This window comes from Suncus etruscus, chromosome 17 (assembly GCF_024139225.1).
Source record: "Suncus etruscus isolate mSunEtr1 chromosome 17, mSunEtr1.pri.cur, whole genome shotgun sequence".
Classification (NCBI taxonomy): Eukaryota; Metazoa; Chordata; class Mammalia; order Eulipotyphla; family Soricidae; genus Suncus; species Suncus etruscus.
In genome coordinates, this window is record NC_064864.1 from 46,056,801 (window position 1) to 46,074,935 (window position 18,135).

Below are 18,135 nucleotides of genomic sequence, written 5' to 3' on the forward strand. Positions count from 1 at the left end.
TCTAGAGTTAGAAAATGTCTAGCTTCTTGTTCTCATATGCATCTTGCATATTCCCTATAACCCATCTAATCATATTGAAAATGTTTTATTTATTTATTTATTTATTTTGGTTTTTGGGTCACTTCCAGCAGTGCTCAGGGGTTACTCCTGGCTCTATGCTCAGAAATTGCTCCTGGCAGGCTTGGGGGGCCATATGGATGTCGAGATTCGAGCCACCATCCTTCTGCATGCAAGGCAAATGCCTTACCTCCATGCTATCTCTCCGGTTCCAAAATGTCATTTTATATATCATCTTCTACTATGCAATAATTTAAGAGCACAAGGACTATGTCTTTTCATTTATATTTCTAGGTATAAATATAAACTCAATACTGAAATATAGAAAGGGTTGTTCAGGGCCACATTGGGCTGTGCTCAGGGGAACCACTGCAGTAATGGGGATTGAATCAAGGTTAGCTATGTACAAAGCAAATGCCTTACCTCCTGTACTATTTCTTTAGTGCCTATATTGATTAATTTCTGGGGAATATGTGAAGTAAAATGGATACTTGGAGACTTTGGGGCCACTGAAAGGAGCTTCAATGAGCTTTAAAGACCTCACAATAGAAGTCGATTCAGGAGGCTAAACCCCATTTTTGAAGGAATTCAGAAGATGGCCTAGATGTATGATGGAAAGAGGTGCTGTGAAGGTTGTATCTTCTTCCCTATACTTGGCTTTTATTTTCATTTCCTATCTTCTTCTTTTCATTACTGTTACTGTTGTTGTGGGGAGGGTACGCATGTAGGCTGTGGGGCTTGCTAGTGGTTGCACATCAGGCTGTGGTGCTTATACATTCAGCTGAGTTGTTCCCCAAGTTTTTCACTACTTTAGGCATCACACTTGCACAGGTGTTTGCCTGATCAGGCACTCTTAGTTGAGGTAGGCACACATTACTGTAGTGATGCTCACCAAGGTTGCTGCAGTGCTCACATGTCATTGCCGGAGGTTGCACTTTTTTATTTTTTAAGAATTATAATGAAATTTATTTATTTTTGAGAAATGAAATTTCTTTATTTAAGCACCTTGGTTATAAATTTGTTCATAATTGGGTTTCAGCCATAAAATGCCCACACTCCTGATCGCCAGAGGTTGCATTTTTTGACCATGACACACACATCTTTTTTTGGAGGGAGGTGCTTTTGCACACTTGACAGTGCTCAGGGACTACTTATAGCTCTGTTCTCACTAGTCATTTCTATCATTCTTGGGTCTGAGAGATATCACAGCAGTAGGGCATTTGCTTTGCAAGCGGCCAACCCAGGACCTAATGTGGTTTGAATCCCAGTGTCTCATATGATTCTCAGTGCCTGCCAGGAGCGATTTCTGAGCACATGCCAGAAGGAATCCCTGAGTGCTGCCAGGTGTGACCCCAAAACAAAACAAAACAAAATCCAAAAAAAGACCCCCTCAAAAAAATTTCTATCATTCTATTACTTGGGGGACCCTGTGCAGTGTTGGGGATTGAACCAGGGTCAGCTACATACAAGGCAAGAACCTTCACCCATGTACTGTTTCTCCAACCCTCACATACTTAAAAAAAAACTTTATTTAAGTGTATTGGTTACAAAATTATTCATGATTGAGTTTCAGTCATAGAATGTACACTACCCTTCACAAGTGTACATTTCATGCCACCAATGTTCCTTGTTTCTGTTCCACCCACCCACCCCGCCTGTCTCTGACCCAAACATTTTGCTTCCCTTTCTTTCTCTTTCTCTATTTCCTTTTTTTTTTTTTTTTGACACTGTGCTTTGAACTATTTTTTTTGGTTTGTTTTTGTTTTTGGGTAACACCTGGCAGTACTCAGGGGTTACTCCTGGCTCTACACTCAGAAATCGCTCCCGGCAGGCTCGGGGGTTTATATGGGATGCTGGGATTCGAACCACTGACTTTCTGCATGTAAGGCAAATCCATGCTATCTCTCTGGCCCCTTCATTATTCTTTTTTTTTTTCTGAACTATTGTTAATGAAGGGGTACCATAAGTCACATACTTATTTGTTGTGATGCTGATTAGTAGTCACACTTTATTTTGTGGTGTTTTTTCATTGTGGTGTGAAACCACTCATGGCACCAGGAATTGTAGAGAGCAGAACTGCCAAACTCAAAAAGCAGAGCTTCAGGGGCCCAGAGCGATAGCACAGCAGAGAGAGCGTTTGCCTTGCACATAGCCCACCTGGGTTTGATCCCTGGCATTCCATATGTCCTCTGAGCCTGCCAGGAGTGATTTCTGATCACAGAACCAGGAGTTACCTCTGAGCGCCTCTGAGTGTAACCTCAAAACAAGCAAAACAAAACAAAACAACAAAAAGAAGAGCTGCCAGATTTGTGCTTATTGCATGTGGGATTCTGGGGATTTGAATTTGTGACCATAAGTCAGAAAAGTAGGCACTTTAAGCCCTTGAACTATTTGTCTGAGATTCCTGACACAGGATTAAAGAATCCTCAGTTTGGTCCAGAGACCAGGAATCCAGTGTGCAAGAGACCAAGCTCTGTTTCTGAAGGAATTTAGAAGATGGGAACTATTGAGTTCTGTAGGTTCAATGTTACTTTTTTGTGTGCTTGTTTGTTTTTGGTTTTTGGGTCACACCCACAATACTCAGGAATTACTCCTGGCTCTACACTCAGAAACCACTCCTGGTAGACTCGGGGGACCATATGGGATGCCGGGATTTGAATCACTGTCCCTCTGCATGCAAGGCAAATGCCCTATACCTCCATGCTATCTCTTCGGCCCCTCCAATGTTACTTTTGATAGATTCTTCAGGTTAAGAGAATTTGCATATGGACATTCTTTGCATTGCTAATTGTGAGATAATGTTCCTATTATGATACTGTGATACTGTGGTCATTCATGGTATCATAAATGAGAAGAAAAGGGGGGAAATGATATATATTTTCCACTGTCTCCCATAGTCCTCCAGATCTTATAAGGGTATTTGGACTCTATTCCAGCAGACAGGCCAGGAGACCCCCCATTCAACTGCTAGGAGAATCTTTTTTTTTTTTTTTTTGGTTTTGGGTTTTGGGTCACACTCGGCAGTGCTCAGGGGTTACTCCTGGCTCTATGCTCAGAAATCGCTCCTGGCAGGCACAGGGGACCATATGGGATGCCGGGATTTGAACCACCGTCCTTCTGCATGAAAGGCAAACACCTTACCTCCATGCTATTTCCCCGGTCCCTGAGAATCATTTTTCTATCCTCATTTCACATACTCTCTTCTAGAGTATGTGGGGGGGGGCACACCCAACAGTGCTCAGGATATAGTCTTGGCTCTGTACACAGGGATTACTCCTGATGGGCTCTTGGGGCCATTTGAAATTCCAGGGGAGCAAACCTGAGAGCCGGGCTCAAGATTACCTACTAGACTATTGCTTCAGATCCTCTTCTATACAGTTTTTATTTATTTATTTATTTATTTATTTATTTATTTATTTATTTATTTATTTTGTTTTTTTGGGCCACACCTGGTGATGCACAGGGGCTACTAAAAGCTATGAGCTCAGAAATTGCTCCTGGCTTGGGGGACCATATGGATGCTGGGGGATTGAACCATGGTCCATCCTAGACCAACTGCATGCAAAGCAAATGCCCTACTACTGCGCCACCGCTCCAACCCCTCTTCTAGATAATTTAAAATATTCTGGCAACTTAAATAATCTCTTCTGTTTGATTTTTGTTTTGGACCCACATCTGGTGATGCTCAGGGATTACTCCTAGCTCTGTACTCAGGAATTACTTTTAGCAATTATTGGAAGTTCATATATGATGCTGGGGATCAAACCTGGGTATGTTGTGTGTAAGGCAAGTGCCCTACCAACTGTATTATTGCTGCAGTTCCTTGATAATCTCATATAAGAGATTATAGAGGGTGGTAGTGATAGGGAAGTAACAACTTGGATGAGCATTTATTTAGTCCTTGGCCTTTTAGCATTTCCTTGGCATTTTATCATTTCTTCTTCTTCTTCTTCTTCTTCTTCTTCTTCTTCTTCTTCTTCTTCTTCTTCTTCTTCTTCTTCTTCTTCTTCTTCTTCTTCTTCTTCTTCTCTTCTTCTTCTTCTTCTTCTTTTCTTCTTCTTCTCCTCCTCCTCTTCTTCTTCTCCTCCTTCTCCTCCTCCTCCTCTTCTTCTTCTCCTCCTCTTCTTCTTCTTCTTCACTTCCTCCGCCTCCTCTTCCTCCGCCTCCTCTTCCTCTGCCTCCTCTTCCTCTGCCTCCTCTTCCTCTGCCTCCTCTTCCTCTGCCTCCTCCTCCTCCTCCTCCTCCTCCTCCTCCTCCTCCTTCTTCTTCTTCTTCTTCTTCTTCTTCTTCTTCTTCTTCTTCTCCTTCTTCTTTTTACTTTTTTCTTTTTCTTTCTTCTTCCTCTTCTTCCACCTCCTCCTCCTTCCTCTTTTTCTTCCTTCTTCCTTTCTCCTCTCCCTTCTTCCTCTTCCTCCTTCCTCCCTCCTTTCAGGGCCAGAGTGATAGCACAGCAGCAGGGAGTTTGCCTTGCATGCAGCTAACCCAGGACAGGCCCAGATTTAATCCCTTGCACCCTATATAGTCCCCTGAGCCTGCCAGGAGCTATTTCTGAGCACAGAGCCAGGAGTAACCCTTGAGTGTCACTGGGTGTGGCCCCCAAGCTAAAAAAAATTGGGTGACTCCCAGAAGAACTGTGGACTTAAGGGGCTACAAATGGCAGTGCTCAGGCACCCATGTGGAGCCAGGGATCAAATCCAGTGCTCCTATATGTAAAGTATGTGCTTCAGTCCTTTTATCTATTTTTTGACTCATCTTAGAATTTGTTTTGTTTTGATTTTGGGGCCACATATCTGTACTCAGGACTTTCTCCTGACAGGGCTAAGGGGATAAGATATAGTGCTGGGGATTGAACCCAGGCCGATTGTGTACAAGGTAAGTGTCCTAACCACTGTGCTATCTCTCTAGCCACCAGTATTAGCATTTTTAGAGCAAATCGGAAAGGTTTCTTTTTTCTGTCACTGATAATGTAATTTATATAATTTTTTTTTTTTTTTTTTGGTTTTTGGGTCACACCCGGCAGTGCTCAGGAGTTACTCCTGGCTGTCTGCTCAGAAATAGCTCCTGGCAGGCACGGGGGACCATATGGGACACCGGGATTCGAACCAACCACCTTTGGTCCTGGATTGCCTGCTTGCAAGGCAAACGCCTCTGTGCTATCTCTCCGGGCCCTATATAATTATTTTTTAGGGTAGAGGAAAAGTATCCAAAGACTTTTTTATGTTGGCGAGAGAGGGAGGTTTGGGCCACATCCAGTGGTGATCTGATATTACTCCAGGCTGTGTTCAAATGTTACTTCTAGTGGTGTGTGAGACCAATGTGGTGCTAGGGATTGGTGTAAACCAGGTATATGGCCTTTAAATCCTGTGCTATCACTCCAGTCATCTAATATGCTTTTTGTGAGGGCAGAACTAGAAGATACAATTTAGTAGTCTAAATCAGAGTGTTAGAAAACTGAAGTCATGAAATTTGCTTATACATGGATGGATATGGAGAATATTAGTCAGAGGGAGAGAGATAGGCATAGAATAATTGCACTAATTTGTGGGATATAAAAAAGATAGTATGGTAATAATATCTAAAAACAATAGAGACTGGGGCCAGAGAGATAGCATGGAGGTAAGGCTTTTGCCTTTCATGCAGAAGGACGGTGGTTCGAATCCTGGCATCCCATATGGTCCCCTGAGCCTGCCAGGAGCAATTTCTGAGTGTAGAGCCAGGAGTAACCCCTGAGCTCCGCTGGGTGTGACTCAAAAAACCAAACCAAACCAAAACAAACCAAACCAAAACAATAAAGACAAGGGCCAGGAGGACTAGTCCATGGTAGAAAGTATACCACAATTAGTGGGGGAGTGCAGTTAGGGCAGAGACAGGACCACTATGACAAGATAACAGGAAATGATCACTCTGGACAAGAATTAGGTGCTGAAAGGGAATAAAGTGATATGCATGATTGATACCCCTTCAGTAACAATATTGCAATACAGTTTCTAAAAGAAAAAAGTAAGAGACAGAGAGAAAGAGAGAGATTTGCTACAGAGGCAGGGAGGAGAGAGACCTCCTGGCAGGTCTTCTGGAGACCATATGTGATGCCGGAAATTGTGGTCCATCACAATCACCCTAAGCGCCTTACCGCTGTACTATCCCTCCTTCTTCCCTGAGGCCCCCCCAAAGGCTTTTGAGAGTGTTGTTTTGTTTTGCTTTTTTTGCGGAGCCAGGATTGAACCAAGGGTCTCTCACACATGCAAGACAGACACTCTGCTCTTGAGCTACTTCCCCCTCCCCATGCTACCTTGAAAAAAAGTGACCCCCCCCCTCCTCAAAGGATGAATTGCTTTTTTTCTCTTTTTTTGGTTTTTGGGCCACACCCGGCGGTGCTCAGGGGTTACTCCTGGCTGTCTGCTCAGAAATAGCTCCTGGCAGGCACGGGGGACCTTGTGGGACACCGAGATTCGAACCAACCATCTTTGGTCCTGGATCGGCTGCTTGCAAGGCAAACGCCGCTGTGCTATCTCTCCGGGCCCGGATGAATTGCTTTTAATATAGAGAGCATGTGGCCGTGGGAAAAAAGTGGGAAAATAGGGTCGCCCGCCCCAGTCTCAAAAAACCCGCCCCCGCCCCCTTCCCAGCAAATCCTAGCTTCCCTCCCCATCAGGCCCAGCAGCCACTGCCAAGCCGCGCACTGCAACCGAACTCTAAACCACACCTCTTCAATCGCAGAAAAATCCCTTATTTTAATTGGCTCTTACAGCCGTCACTCAGAAAAAGTCTTGGCACCCATTGGCTATTTCCTAGCTAACTTAATAACCCCGTCTACTCAGGTTTTCCCCGCCTTCCCAAGCCAAATTCCTCCCTCGGATTGGCTCTCTAGAAGTGCCACTCTTCACAAAAACAGGCGCTGATTGGCTATCCCGGGAGGGGGCTCGCTCAGTTACCAAGCAGCGAGCTAGACTGAGTCTAGTTACCACGTCAGTGAGCTGACAGGGAAGGGAGCCGGTTCCACCGTCTGATTCTTGGTCGACTCCTCCCCGGACGACGGTGCGACCCTTGACTTGGGCCTCCACTACCCAGAAGACGTGCACCTTCCCTTCTCCCAGCCGCCAACCGAGGTCTGACCGAGAGCCGTCCGGCGGAGACACCTCTAGGGCCGGACTGGACATGAACTGCAGCTGCTGGTCCTGGGACTAGGCCCCGCCATTTTGGATCCACTGACAGGTCAGCCGAGTCTCCCAGGTCTCTGCTTTGAGCGCCCCGGAGTCGGGAAGGCCGCTGTGACATCGTGAGAAAAAGAAAGGGTGGAGGGCCTTGAAGTCGGACGGGCAGGAAGTCAAGACCCGGAGTGAGAGTTGGTTGTGGGAGGGGACAGGGAGGTGTGCAAGGGGCCAAAGGTCAGGGCCCAGTCCAGCACCTGGAGGGGCGACTTGGGCTCTGAGCCTTGCTTGCAGCTGGCTTGAGGAGTCCTTGTGCTCAGTCTTGCATCACCGAGGCTTCAGCTTCTCTTTTCTAGAACTTTCTGCAGCATCAAGAGCCCAGCCCACCAAACCAAACCACGTATCTGAATGCAAATCTCAAAATACCTGGCAATTACTTTTGTAGCTATGGAATTCTCTGCACACACACACCCCATCCCACCCCCCCCCCATTCTGTCCCCGCGCCCCACTTCTGTAACTGCTCATTAATACCGACGACATGATGCTTCACTACCGGACGATGAAGGGCTGCAGAATCATCTCGAAGAGAGACAGGGGGTGAGGGATAGAAAAGTGGAGGCATACCCCGGCCTGGGAATCTGGGCGATGAGGCTTTTTTTTTTTTGCTCTTATAGGGAAGCTCTACTTTCTGCCAGTTCTATATGTAAACACTGCACTTAACCTCTGAAAGGTCTCTTCTTTGACTCAGCTTTCGCTAGATCCTCTTCTGGGATTTGTTTTTTCAGTTTGACAACATTCCCTGCATTTCTTTCCAGGTCTTCTCTGTGCTTGGGCCTAGGAGGAGGAGGAGGGTTCACCAGGAAGCTTCTCCATTTCTGGCTCTTGTGGCTGAAAGCAGGAAGGGATCTGAGTATTGGTGGAGATTGGGACTATTGGTTTATTTTGATTGATTTATTGTGCCTGGCATAGCACTCAGATTCTCATATGCGATCCCTGCTCGCTGCATTTCCCTCCCCCTCCATCTTGGCATGGGATTATCGTAGAAAGAGTGGTGAGAGAGATTTGGCCAGTTGAAAGTTGTTGGGGTTCAGGCAGCAGAGTAAGTGATGGAATAGGAATCCCAGAGTGACGTTTATGGTAGGGTGATGACCAGTGATAAAGTGTTGCATTGTAAAGCTGTGAAATTTCCCCCCAGGAAGAGTGAATATGAGTGAAAAGAATGATAAAATGAGAAATAGTGTGGGTGGTTAGTGTTTTTAATGTGTAACATAGAAATTTGTGTATCTTTTAATTCAGGTTCCCAAGGTTAGAGGCATGGGAAAAAATGGGGGGAAAAAAGGTCTCTACTTAGTTTACACATTTATAGGGTCCTTGCTAGAGCATGTAATAAGACTAAAGCAGCACACACCTAATGCTTCTTAGCATATAGTGGACATTCCAAAAAATTATTGTCTGTTCTTTGGATTAGTTTTTGTTTGTGATTTGATTTGTGATCTGGCAATTAGGACCTTTGCATGGTGGGATAGTAACAAGGAGAACTAAAACCTCATCCTGGTAGATGAAAATCTGGGATCAGAGAGACTGTTTCTTCCTATCTAATGACCTCTGCCCTTTTGAAATTGCATTGTGTATGTTTGTGTGTGGTAATTTTATTGTTTGTATTTATGGACTTTAAGTAATGGCATGGAAATGGTACAAGGAACCAGTTGCATTTTAACTTATTGTTCTGAGTTTTAGAATTTCCAAAAAGTTGTTGAAAGTTGCTTATAGTTAGCCTAGGAAATATCAGATTTGATTGATGTACCTGCCTTGTTCATATGAGATGAAATGCTTGTTGTGTTGACAGATTTAGTTTTTCTGTTGATAGTATGACCAAATCCATGTGGAGCTGATTCAGGCATCAGATTTTTTCCTTTCCTTTACTTAAAGATATATTTCCTAGAATAGTATATATCTTTACCCTTTAACCCCCACTCTGTTAATCAGAAAATTTATTCTTTCTTCAAAACTTTTATTTATTTTTGTTTTGTTTTGATGGTACTAGGGAATGATACTATAGGCTCTGTGTTCAGGGGTTGTTTGCAAGAACTCCAGCTCAGTATACATACATATACACATATTCATTCACACATGCTGTATGGCTGAGCTACCTTTAGCCCCTCTAGCTTCTTTGTATGCCTGTAGATAGTGTTTTCTAATCCTGACAGTGCTGCTCCTTGGCATGATGTGAACTCAGGTTGTAGACACATTTCTTTATAAGTATCTGGGTAGCATTCTTTTTGTTTTGTTTTGTTTTTGGGCCACACTGGGCGGTGCTCAGGGGTTACTCCTGGCTGTCTGCTCAGAAATAGCTCCTGGCAGGCACAGGGGACCATGTGGGACACCAGGATTCGAACCAACCATCTTAGGTCCTGGATCGGCTGCTTGCAAGGCAAACACCTCTGTGCTATTCCTCCGGGCCTCAGGTAGCATTCTTAGTTGAATTATTTTCTTGGAGTTTCACTACTGTTTCACTTCCCAGATATCAAGATAACTACACTTTTTTGGTTTGTTTTTGGGTGATGCTCAGCGCTTATTCCTAGCTCTGCATTCAGGGGTCATTCTTTGGCAGCCTCTGAGGACCATATGTGGTGCTAGGGAACTTGGGACACTTGTGTGAAAGGCAAGCACCCTACCTGTTATATTATCATTCTAGTCCATGATGACAACCACTTTTAGATAATAACTTCACTGACAGGGTGCTTAGACTGGCTAGTGGGGTCAGTTAGAGATGGAAAAGATAGACTTTCCTCTTGATGAGAGCCACTGCATTTATTTGTTTTTAAATTGTTTTTGGCTGGGGTCACACCTAGTTGTACTCAGGACTTATGCCTGGCTCTGCTCAGAAGTCCATATGTGATATCGAGTTTAAGATTAAAACTGTATTAGATTTGTGCAAGGTAAGATCCCATTCTACTATCTCTCCAGTCCGTCCACCCAGTGCATTTATACATTGGAAAGATCATCCTAGCCTTGGTTTGCTACTTGTATTGATTGATTGATCACGGTCTGTCCCTTTTGTTGCATATGTTAATTAGAATAATTGGGCTAATATTGAGGTTGATTTGAAGGAAGAAAGGGACATTTATATTCCTCTCAATCTGAAAGAACTATAAAAATGTGATTGCAGCTGTTTAGCTTATATTGCTCCTCCTTTTTTGTATTTCATTTTATTAAAAAGCAGTCCCATATGGGACACTGGGGGATCGAAATGTGGTCCTTCCTTGGCTAGCGCTTGCAAGGCAGACACCTTACCTCTAGTGCCACCTCTCCGGCCCCAAATCATTGTATTTTTAAATCTACTTGCAATTAATTGCACTTTTACTAATAATTTTTTTTGTGTGTGTGGTTTTTGGGTCACACCCAGCAGTGCTCAGGGGTTATTCCTGGCTCCAGGCTCAGAAATTGCTCCTGGCAGGCACGGAGGACCATATGGGACGCTGGGATTCGAACTGATGAATGCCTTACCTCCATGCTATCTCTCCGGCCCCTACTAATAATTTTTTTATCATAATCATTATTATTATCATTATTATCGCAGGGGCTTCTTCTATTGCAGGTTGCCACTAGTGGTGCTGGGAATAAAACCTGGGTTCCCTGTATGCAAAGTGTGCATTCCAGCTGATTGAGCTATTTCTTTAGTCTCTTATTTTAGTAAAAGTAGTTTTATTTTGGGAATATGAGAGAGGAGAGAAAGTGAGAGCACCATATAGAGAAATTATGCAACCCATGAACTGGAATGTGGATAACTCCAGGTTGGTGTGTATGTGACAAGTTTCATTTTAAAAAAGACCCTTGTAGGGAGAACAAAAGTTGTTTATGAATGAATTCTACCTGATGATAGTGGATTATGTCCCCTGATAAACAAGAGGGCTGGATTTATGAGATTTAATCACAATAGTTCTCTATGTATAATCATTCAGACTGTTCTTTTTCTTCTCCCTTTTCTCCCTCCCTTTCCTCTCCTCCCTTCTTTTTTCTCTTCTCTTGATTTTCGGGCCACACCCATCAGTGCTCAGAAATCACTGCTGGTAGAGCTTAGAGGACTTTATGGGATGTGGGGAATCAAATCTGGGTTGTCAGCATGCAAGGCAACCAGTTTACCTACTGTACTACTGTACTAACCCAGACAAGCTTTCTTTTTTTTTTTTTTTTTTGGTTTTTGGGCCACACCCGGTAACGCTCAGGGGTTACTCCTGGCTATGCGCTCAGAAGTTGCTCCTGGCTTGGGGGACCATATGGGATGCCGGGGGATCGAACTGTGGTCCGTCCAAGGCTAGCGCAGGCAAGGCAGGCACCTTACCTCTAGCGCCATCGCCCGGCCCCCAGACAAGCTTTCTTTTTTTTTTTTTTTTTTTGGTTTTTGGGCCACACCCTGTGATGCTCAGGGTTACTCCTGGCTATGCGCTCAGAAGTTGCTCCTGGCTTCTTGGGGGACCATATGGGACGCCGGGGGATCGAACCGCGGTCCGTCCTAGGCTAGCGCAGGCAAGGCAGGCACCTTACCTCCAGCGCCACCGACCGGCCCCCAGACAAGCTTTCTAATGTTAGTACCACTCTTCTAATTGTGAGGCTTCCTTGATTGTTTAGAAGGCAAGTGAACTTGAAGACTTGTTTCATTTTTCATTTCCACACTGGCAGAAAGGACAGCCTTTGACAGCTTTAGACCTATCCCAATGACTCACCTTGCATTGAGTTTTTGAGATAGACTCTGAATTGGGAGGAGGTAATACTCAGAGCTGAAATACACTGATCACCTGAGGTTTGGGAGGATTTCCCAGTTGCATGGGCCAGCTTTTGCTTCTTTCCCTTCCTCTTCCCCGTTCCCTTTTTTGCTTTCCTTTTCTCTTCCCCTTTCCCTTTCTCTTTCTTTTCCCCTTCCCCTTCCCTTTCCCTTTATCTTTTCCCTTCCCTTTCACTTTTCCCCTCTTTGGTTTTTGGCTCATAGCTGGCTGTATTCAGGAATCACTCCTGACAGACTGGGGGGACCATATGGGATGCCAGGAATTGGACTTGGGTCAGCTGCATGCCAGGTAAATGCCCTTCAGCTTTCTCTTTTTTTTCTCCTTTGTTTTTCCTTGTGTTTGGGCCATAACTGGTGGTGTTTAGGACTTACTCCTGGCTCTGTGCTTAGGGATCACTCTTCACTCTTTTTTTTGTTTTTTGGGTCATACCCAGCGGTGCTCAGGAGTTACTCCTGGCATTTCGCTCAGAAATCGATCCTGGCAGTCTCAGGGACCATATGGGATGCTAGGGTTCCTCCCAGGTCGACTGCTTGCAGGGCAAACGCCCTACCAATGTGCTATCACTCTGCCCCAGGGATCACTCTTGGTGAGGCTTAGGGACCATATATAGTGCTGGGAATTCAATCTGGGTCAACCATGTGCAATGTAACTGCCTACTCACTGTACTGTCTCGCCACCCCTCTGTTTTGATCGTCTTTTATCTCCTTTCTTTGAATGAAGTTCTTTTTTTAAATTTTTTTTGTTTTTTTGGGTCACACCCGGCAGCACTCAGGGGTTACTCTTGGCTCTATGCTCAAAAATCGCTCCCCCCCCAAAAAAAAAAATCGCTCCCAGCAGTCTCGGGGCACCATATGGGATGCCAGGATTCGAACCACTGATGCCGGGATTCGAACCACCATCCTTCTGCGTCTAAGGCAAGCATCTTACCGCTGTGCTATCTCTCCGGCCCCTTGAATGAAGTTCTTACCCCCAGTAACTGCTTCAATAATTCTTGGTCACTCTTAATAAAGCACAGAACTACTATATGTTCCTTGGACAGTTCAAGAAACTTGAATTTTCTTATAAACTCTGCATTTATAGTGCTTCTTTGGGAAGCACTAGAGAATTTAGAGATTGAAAGATAAACTGAAAAGGTCAGTTAAGGGTTATTAATCTTCCTGCTATCTTCTTTTGTTTCCATCTGTTGTTTTGTTGTTGTTGTTGTTGTAGCACACCCAGAAATGCCAAGGAATTTACTCCTAGCTTTCCACTCAGGAATCACTCCTGGTAGTGTTTGGGGTACTGTGTGTGATGCCAGGGATTGAATCTGGGTCTGCCACTTGTAAGGCAAGATCCTTACCTGCTGTACTATTTATCTGACTACTATTTTTTTTTTTTTGGCAGTTGGTGGAGGCAACCCAGTTGTGCTAAGGGCTTACTCCTGGTTTTTTATTCAGGGTTCACTCCTGACAGTGTTCAGGGAGCCATATGTAGTGCCAAGGATAAAACTTGGGTCAATGGCATGTAAGACTAGCTCCTGAACCTATTACTGTCTCTCTGGCCCCACTTTTTCTTCTTTTTTTGTGGTGTCTTTGAGCAACAAAATCTTCACATGGTTAATCTTCACATGGTTTAATTCTTTTCTTTGGGGGGCACACCCATTTAATGCTCAGGGATTACTACTGGCTATGCGCTCAGAAATCACCTCTGGCTTGGGGGAGACCATATGGGATGCTGGGGGATCGAACTGCGGTTCTTCCTAGGCTAGTGCTTGCAAGGCAGATGACTTACCTCTAGCGCCACCTCTCCGGTCCCAGTTTAATTCTTTTTTATGAGTGGTGCTTTTAGTTTCCTGTTTAAGTGTTTTTCCATATGCTGAGATTATAATGTTCTCATATTGTCTTCTAAATGCTTTTAAGTTTCACTTGTTTATGCTTAAATATTATTTATCTGAAAGAATTTTTGATATTCTATTGAAATAAGAATTTAATTTGTAGTTTTCCCTTCCTTTGTTTAGATCTAGAGGGAGTCACGAGATAATGCAAAATACCAGGGGAATGCTTAGATTCAGCCCCAAATAGCCAGTGCTTTCATTTTTTTTTTTTTTGGTTTTTGGGCCACACCCGGCAGTGCTCAGGGGTTACTCCTGGCTGTCTGCTCAGAAATAGCTCCTGGCAGGCATGGGGGACCATATGGGACACCGGGATTCGAACCAACCACCTTTGGTCCTGGATCGGCTGCTTGCAAGGCAAACGCCACTGTGCTATCTCTCCGGGCCCAATAGCCAGTGCTTTCAAAGAATCAACCTTGGGGCCAGGAAGGTGGCGCTAGAGGTAAGGTGTCTGCCTTACAAGCGCTAGCCAAGGAACGGACCGCGGTTCGATCCCCCAGCGTCCCATATGGTCCCCCCAAGCCAGGGGCGATTTCTGAGCACATAGCCAGGAGTAACCCCTGAGCGTCAAACGGGTGTGGCCCAAAAACCAAAAAAAAAAAAAAAAAGAATCAACCTTGCTCAAATAACTGAGCCAGTGGCTTATTTGGCTGGGAATGTTGGTGTATGCTTGGTTGTTTCTTCTCTTTTATGTTTTGTTTATTTGTTTGTTTAGCAGGGGTCTCAAATTCATGACCCGCGGGCCATTTGCGACCCTCTGTACAACATTTTGTGGCCCTGCCCTAGAGGAATCTTTTTTTGTTCTGTTTTGTTTTAGTTGTTTGGGTCACACCCCCCCAATGTTCAAGACTTACTACTGACTTTGCACTCAAGGATCACCCCGACTTTGCCTCCTGCGGCCCCCAGGTAAATTGAGTTTGAGACCTCTGGTTTAGGGGCATACTGGTTGTGGGTGGTGCTCAGGATTTATCCCTGGCTTTGTGCTCAGGGAGCACTCCTGGCAGAGCTTTGGGGACCATTAGCACTACTGAAGAGTGAGCTTGGGTCAAATGTGTGCAAGGCAAATGCTTTACTTGCTGTATTATTGCTCCAGCCCCTCTTCCTTCCTTCCTTCCTTCCTTCCTTCCTTCCTTCCTTCCTTCCTTCCTTCCTTCCTTCCTTCCTTCCTTCCTTCCTTCCTTCCTTCCTTCACTTATTTTTTAAATCATATTTATATGAAGTCTCTGCAGGATTTTGTGGTACAGGGTTCTAGGATATTGGCTATGAGATAGCAAGTGATTCAATTTCCTATTTGAAACCTAAGGACAGAGTCTTTTGGGAACTTCCTTGGATGAGGAAACAAATGCTCAAAGTCCCATGAAGAAATTAGACAACTCTTTCCGTGTGTGTGTGTGTGTGTGTGTGTGTGTGTGTGTGTGTGTGTGTGTGTGTGAGAGAGAGAGAGAGAGAGAGAGAGAGAGAGAGAGAGAGAGAGAGAGAGAGAGAGAGGAAGAGGAGAAGGGACAGTTCTGTTAATTGTAAAGAGCCTATTTTTATTTATTATTGTTTTGGGGGCCACACCTGTTGGTGCTCAGAGATCACGCAGTGTTATTTGGAGAATGCAATGCTGGGGATTACATCAGTATTCACTACATGCAATGCAAGTGTTTTATCTACCTTATACTATCCCTTTGGCCCTGTAAAACCTAATTTAAAAAATCACACTGGCAGCACTCGGGTTATTCCTGGCTCTCTATGCTCAGAAATGGCTACTGGCAGGCTCAAGGGACCATATGGGATGCCGGGATTTGAACCACCAACCTTCTGCATGCAAGGCAAACATCTTACCTCCATGCTATCTCTCCGGCCCCTTAGTGCATTATTTTCTATGTTTCTTTATATCCTTAAATGAGTGTGATCATTCTGTCTATCCCTCTCCCACTGATTCATTTCACTCAGTATGTTTTTGTTTTTGTTTTTGGGTCACACCTGGCAGCGCTCAGAAATTTCTGGCTCTATGCTTAGAAATTGCTCCTGGCAGGCTCAGGGAACCATATGGGATGCTGGGATTTCAACTACCATCCTTCTGCATGCAAGGCAAAGGTTCTACCTTCATGCTATCTCTCCAGCCCCATTTCACTCAGTATGATACTCTACATGTTCATCCACATATCAGTAGATTTCATGATTCATCTTCTTTTTTTTTTTTTTTTTCTTTTCGGGCCGAGAGGCTGAGGAGGAGGAGGAGGAGGAGGAGAGCGAGCGCGGGAGGAGGAGGAGGAGCGGCAGCAGCAGGAGGAGGAGGAGGGCGCGGGGTGGGCGTGGGGGGCCCGGCCGAGCGCTCTGGCCGGCGGTGCGGGCGGGCGGGCGAGCTGCCTACGGGGAAGGGGGCGGAGGGGAGGGAGGGGAGGAGGGAGGGAGGGTGGGAGGGAGGGAGGAGAGAGAGCCGATTCATCTTTTTTATCAGCCATGTAGTATTATTCCAGTGTGTAGATAGATATACCATAGCTTTTTAATCCACTAGTCTATTCTTGGGTATTTGGTTTGTTTCCAGATTTTGGTTATTGTGAAAAGTGCTGCAATGAACATAGAAGTGCAGATGCTTTTTCTGCATTGTGTTTTGGGGCCTTTAGGATGTATTCCCAGGAGAGGAATTGCTGGCTTGTATAGAAGCTTATTTTCTAGTTTTTGGAGGAATGCCCATATTGTTTTCCCAAAAGGCTGGATCAGTTGATATTCCCAATAGTAGTGAATGAAGGTCCCTCTTCTGCCCCTGCTGCATGCCAACACTGGTTTTCATTCTTTGTAATGTGCGCCAGTCTCTTTAGTGTGAGGTGGTATCTCATTATTGGTATTTTTTTTTTTTTGTTGTTTGTTTTTGGGCCATACCCAGCAGTGCTCAAGGTTTACTCCTGGCTCTGTGCTCAGAAATTGCTCCTGACAGACTTGGGGACCATATGGAATGTTGGGAACCGAACCCAGGTTCGTCCTGGGTCGGCTGTATACAAAGCAAATGCCTTACTGCTATGTCTCTGGCCTTTATTATTGTTTTATTATTGCATTTCTCTGATGATTAGTGATATAGAGCATATTTTCATGTGCCTTTTGGCCATTTGGATTTCTTCTTTTTTTTTTTTTTTTTTTGGTTTTTGGGCACACCTGTTTGATGCTCAGGGGTTACTCCTGGCTATGTGCTCAGAAATTGCCCCTGGCTTGGGGGGACCTTATGGGATGCGGGGGGATCGAACTGCGGTCTGTCCTACGCTAGCACTTGCAAGGCAGACACCTTACCTCTAGCGCCACCTTCCCGGCCCCTGGATTTCTTCTTTGAGGACTTTTCTATTCATCTCTTCTCCCATTATTTTATGGGGTTGGATTTTTTTTCCTCAGAGTTCTATCAATGCTTTATATATATTGGCTATTAACCTGTTATATTATAAATGGTAAGCAGATAATTCTTCCAGTCTGTGGGCTGTCTTCATATTTTTGTCTTTGTTTCTCTTTTATTTTTCTCTTTTGTGTGCCACACCTGGCAGTGCTTAGTGACTATTCCTAGGGTGATTGCTGAGAGGGTTGCTCCTAGAGTTATCAGGGACCCAGGGGTTGACTCTGGGACTCCCACATGTATACTATGCACTCCATTCCTTTGAGTTCTCTCCCTAGCCTGGAATTTCTTTTTTTTTTTACCCTGATATCCTTACTGTCTTAACTTGCCGTGATCGAAATAAGAAGTAGGGGATGTATTTATTCTATCAGAGGGCCATGTAGGTATTTATAACATCATTTGTACACTATCTAACATAGGCAGATAGACCATGGACAGCCAATAAAAGGCATATGTGTCTGTGGCATCATGTACCAAGGCCAGACCTTACCCACAGGCCTGACATCCCCACTCCTGATCTAAACAGTTTTTCTGACTGTATTTTGTTACCCCTGTACCTGCCTTTTTTTTTGGTTTTTCGGGCCACACCCGTTTGATGCTCAGGGGTTACTCCTGGCTAAGCGCTCAGGAATTGCCCCTGGCTTGGGGGGACCATATGGGACACTGGGGGATCAAACCTTGGTCCTTCCTTGGCTAGCGCTTGCAAGGCAGACACCTTACCTCTAGCGCCACCTCGTCGACCCTGTACCTGCTTTTTTTTAATGTTTGTCTTTTTTTGTCAAGGGGGGTCCCCACACTCGGTGACACTCGGGGATTACTCCTGGGTATGAGCTCAGAAATCGCTCCTGGCTTGGCGGACTATATGGGACTCTGGGGGATCGAACCTCCAGTCTGTTCTAGGCTTTTCGCCA

General features: G+C 44.9%; 1 protein-coding gene across 3 annotated transcripts in view; it reads left to right on the forward strand.

The window, feature by feature from the left end:
• Window positions 1-7,015: 7,015 nt before the first annotated feature.
• GBF1 (golgi brefeldin A resistant guanine nucleotide exchange factor 1) overlaps window positions 7,016-18,135 on the forward strand; it is a 166,201-nt gene continuing 155,081 nt past the window's right edge. For 2 of the 3 annotated variants that reach the window (XM_049790787.1, XM_049790788.1), the window contains exon 1: window positions 7,017-7,269. The gene's annotated coding sequence lies outside the window, so the exon portion shown is untranslated. Of the gene's footprint in view, window positions 7,270-18,135 lie in introns of all 3 variants that reach the window. The other variant, XM_049790789.1, reaches the window with a different exon arrangement.